Here is a 5,156-nt window from a genome sequence, read left to right as displayed (position 1 = left end):
TTTTACTCTCTAACATTTGCTCTTCAAAATTTGTGACCTAATTAAGTTCGTTTTCCCCTTCAACATGGATGGTTTTCCTGTAAACAAAACAAAAAAATAGCAAAAGTAAGAAGTAGGAAGTAATCCAGCATACTGCATCAGATTAAGCGTTAAACATAAAGCATCAAAATGGAAATCTTGAAATAAAGAAATTCATTCATATCAAGTTATCAACAAAAGGCTTGACATAAAGTGATTCATACTTAAAGTGAGCCTTCTTGTTCATTTTTTTTTCTTCATCAACTTTTTTGGTCTAGGAACACATACATATAGGATGATCGAAGTCAAGTTACCTTTAAAGTGGGTGATGGGGAGTTTAAAGATGAATGAAGCAAGGGTAGATTCCTCTGCATCTATGCATGTTACTTATCCAACAAGAAAATTTGACCTATATCTACCAGCTCTCCCTGCAATAATATGCATTCAAAAACTCCAGAATAAAATAAGATTCAAATATCCAAGTCTCCAAATTTGAATAGAATATAAAAATATAATTTGATTAATTTCTAATAACATAACATAAAGTACAATTCTTTACTTTATTTTTTTTTCTTTTTTTCAAAATCGTGTCTATCTACTTAGTTGAATCTTGTGTTACTTGTAATCTGTTTTATTTCAGATACAGTCAGGTCCCGAAATTCAAAACCATCAAACTTCTTCAAGGTTGAAAATATGATCCTAGATATGTTTAAATTAAGACCTATTCCGATGGGATCACTGGCCACTAGAACATCAAACTCGCTTGTTAAATCATTGAACATGCTTGCCTGAAGTCCTAATTAAAATTTCAACTCAGAAAATTCTTAAGGGTTGACATCCAAATACAATCCATTATAAATAACATTGGAGCACAACTGATTTTGGCTAGCATGATATTTATTGTCAATTATTGACACACGTGAAGTTTTCCAAACAAGGAAACAAATAGCATAAATTTTTGTATGGAAAGAGTAAAACTTGAAATTCAAATATCAGATTTCCATGAAACAAGTGAAAGTCAACAAGAGAATTAAAACTTAGGTAAGAGTCTACACCTGCCTTGTTCGAGTTGCTGGTGGCAACGAACCATATACTACTGAACAAAGATGCTTTCCTTGATTCTCAATTTTCTTCTGAACAATATGAATGCCAACTTTTACTAGTTAGTCCATTGTGTATATAAGACAAGCGAATGAAATATGTAAGTAAATTCACAAAAAAAAATTATGATATAAAAATTGTAAGATCTCACCTTTAATTTGTAAATGTCTCAACGTGAAAAGGTTACAATGCAATCACCATTTCTTATATTAGAATAGGATCCAAGAGGGACCTTCAACGACACTAAGGGTGATAACCTCTCATAATAGTGAACCTGCAGCACACATGAAGGAGAAAATTCTATCAATCAATAATTACCAAAATGGAAAAACCATAGGAATGAAAATAGCAATAACTATAATCAGTCTACTGGCTTGGCTCTCATTGCTTACTGCCACCACCACTAATATAAAAGAAGAAAAGGAAATGATTGCTTGTTTGGTCTAGGCGATGTTTTTCTGATACCTCAACATCATCACCAGTAACTTTCAATATCTCTTGATTCAAGGTTCTGAAAACCGAACTGGTCATCGAATCGCTCTAGCTATTGGTTCATTGATTTATTGGTTTAATCGGTTCAATCGTAGTCCAACCAGAATAACCATTTTATAATAAAATAACAAATAAAATATAAATAGACATACTAAAACATAATTATAGTCTAATATAAACTTTAAAATATCATCCAAATTAAATATACTACATCAACCACAATATTATAATATCATCCAAATACAAATTCAAGAGTCAAATAACAATAACAAAATAAAAAATATTTTAGGTATTATAATAAAAACAATAAATGAATGCTGATATATTTCTTTACAGTTGACAATCTAGAGTCGAGGATAAAAAAACATTCATTCAAGATTAGATAAAAATGCTTATGAACATCATTAGAAAGTTACTTCTTTGTAATTCTCCACCTATCGATTATTATATATTGATGGTTATCAGTGGCTAAGAGAAGGGGGTTGAATCTTAGCTTCCTTTTCTTGTGAATATTACTTTTTGTATTTTCAAAAAAATTTAGGAGATATTTTTGCTTTTGTCTCGTGATGAGTTGAGAGACACTTTATTTTTGTCTCCTGGGTAATAGAACCAGAAGTGAAGTAGTGAAGAAGAAGTGACACACAGATGTATCCTAGTTCAGCTACCTAGTGCAATGTAGCCTACATCCAGTCTCCATCACAATTATGATGGGTTTTTACTAACTTTTCCAACACATTACATACACCAATGTTTCCTTAGGATTTATCCAATCCTATCTAGGACAAATCCAGATTCTAACCCAATCTAAATTTGACTAGACCTCAATCTAGCTTTCAACAGCAAAGTGCTAACCCAACTTGCAAGCAAATTCTCACAGGATCATGACTCAAAATAGAAAGATGTACAAAAAAAATCTGAAATATCTTATGGCTTTTTCTTCAAGTTTAACTCACTGCCTTTTACCTCTTATTGGTTTTTTCTTACAAATCTCACCATGTTTGCCTTTTTCAATGAGACTCAGACAGATTAAACTGAGAAAAGAAATATTAAATGAATAACATGAAGGAGAAGAACTCAACAAGCTTAGAAAGCTAGGAGAACCAAACTCTGTGCTTTGTTCTTACTCTCTTACCTTCAACCCTTGGCCATTCACCCTTATTATAGAAGAGTGAACTTCCAAGGTTGAAGCTAGTTCAAGGTTCATAATGTCTTCTTCACCTTCATAGAGCTTGCAGCAGCATCGTCAGTGAGGAGAGAGAAATCCGAATCTGTTGTATGCAACTTGCCCATTCTCTCTCATCCTTTTTCTTCAAGCTTCTTCAATCTTGTCCGTAGAGCTTTGCTTTGACTCCAAGTTTTATTTTTGAGCATTGATAAGCTTCTGGCCATAGTTGACTTCGTTTTCTTCATTGATTCTTGTTCTGTTCTTAGTGCTTGGCTGATTTCTCCTTGGTTCCTTGGTGAAGCACGAAAGGAGAAAGAAACTTTTTGATGTGTTCTGACTGAGGAGTGACTAGCTTCTTGGTTGTAGCCCTTTCTTCTTGCTTGGATTTGGAAACACACCTTTTGTCCTTCAACCTACCATATCTTCTGCACTTTTCTTTTCTTTCTTTCTTCCTTGTTGAGTGACGTGACCGAAATGAAAAGAGAGAGGAGAGAGATGAGAGGACTTTTGGCTTTCGGTGGAAGCTAAGTAGGATTAAAGTGATTTAAACTTGGGATTCATGTATGGGAGTAGGTAACCATATGAGGCTTGAAGAATTTTGGACTCATTTCCTTATTTTCTCATATTTGGTTCATAAACTTGTGATAGGGCTTGGCTTTAGTTCTGATGGACCACAATGTATGGGCTTGATTATTTTCCTACACACAAGCACAACATAATCATATAAACAATTAATAATTCTCTAATAATATTTGTTCATCATTTTAATCAAATATTAGTTTTCCAAACTCAACATATATAGACACATTCAGTTAGCACAACATAGAACAGGTACCACTGAATTACAATTAAGACTAATGTTAGTAGACACAATTGTGCTTTCGCGACTAGGATGATTCATTTGTTCCCTGGTTATCTATGCTTCATGAAGAAGATCAAACACTTCAACGGTTGACACCATTGTGCTTCCATCAAAGCCACCAAGTGCATGCCTACAAAGTGAATGGATAAGTTCATAATAGTGCAAAATTAGTCACATAGGTTGTTACTGGGAAAGAAACTAGTGCAAGTTTTAATCTAGGAATTAAGAAATGCATAACTGGCAAAATTCACATGTTGAATTAACTAAACAATCTAAGCACAATTAAGCTCAAAGCATAGTTTTAATTGACTTAATTGAACACAAAAAACCACAATAGTTCACAGCAAAGCACAAAAAAACACACCACAACAGCGAAGAAGACAACAACCACCTAACAATCTCAAAAATCACAATAACAATTTTACAAATTAGCAAAAATACAGCCCAACAATCTCAAAGACAAACAATAGGTACACAACAATATAATAGCAAATCCAACCAACAATCTCAATCTCAAAAATCACAACTACAACAATTTAGATAATTAGCAAATTAACAATTTAGCAAAAACATAGCAACTCAATAATCTCAAGAACAACAATAGGTACACAACAACAAAAATTTATTGAATTTAGCAAATAAGCAAGAACAAGACCTAAATAGAAAATTCAACAACCCAATAAAAAACAAGAACAATCCCAATCTCAATCCAGCAAATTCAAACACAGCAACCCAACAATTTAGCAAAATAACAACGTAACAAGATCAATAACAGAAAATTATAGTAAAAAAATAATAAACACAACAGAACAACGCGGTGGAAAGAGGTGGACACAGCAAAACTAGATTAGAGTTCAGTTCATAGTTCACAGAAAAATAAAAAATCACAATTCACAGTTCACAGAACTTTACAGTAATGAAAAATTATTCAATACATTTTAAAAAATTTCCTAGAAGCTAAATTCCTTGAACAGAGCACTCAAGAGGGAGACACTAAGACAATGAGCACCTTCAAACGGGCTTTGAACGGGACAGTGGCTGCAGTGGAATAGAGCTAGCACCGACGGGACTGTGGCTGCGCGACGGAAGCTTCCACGTTCACACGGTGGTTGTGCGATGTAGGGGAAGGAAGGTTGCGATGGAAGGGAAGTGAGGGAGAAGGCGGTGGCTGGACGGATGTGAGGGAGGACCTGAAGCTCGATGAGAGGAGCTCTGGACCGAGTGTGAGAGAGGCACAGAGCGCGTTCATTTTAAATTTTAATTTTAGGTTTTTGATTATTTTATATTTTTTTATTTATATGAGATCAATTTTTATCGGTTCAACTAATGACTTATTGGTTGAACTAATGAATCAATGAACTAATAGTCTGACTAATTCGACCACCAAGTCGGTTTTGACAAGTATGCTAAATATAAATATTTTTTGGTGACTTGCTAAATATAAATATAATTTGACCATATAATTTATAACATTTAATTATATTTATAAAATTTGATTAAAAATATAAATTTATTAGT

At 33.4% G+C, this 5,156-nt stretch overlaps 1 long non-coding RNA gene across 1 annotated transcript; it reads right to left on the bottom strand.

Moving 5' to 3' along the window:
- On the bottom strand, positions 1-396 carry LOC110263892. Its single transcript, XR_002349627.1, has 2 exons — positions 333-396; positions 1-77 (listed from the first exon to the last, which is right to left on the bottom strand). It is a non-coding gene; the product is annotated as an uncharacterized LOC110263892 (long non-coding RNA).

The sequence above is a fragment of the Arachis ipaensis genome, chromosome B06, assembly GCF_000816755.2.
Source record: "Arachis ipaensis cultivar K30076 chromosome B06, Araip1.1, whole genome shotgun sequence".
Classification (NCBI taxonomy): domain Eukaryota; kingdom Viridiplantae; phylum Streptophyta; class Magnoliopsida; order Fabales; family Fabaceae; genus Arachis; species Arachis ipaensis.
This window is presented reverse-complemented; position numbering and strand designations above follow the sequence as displayed.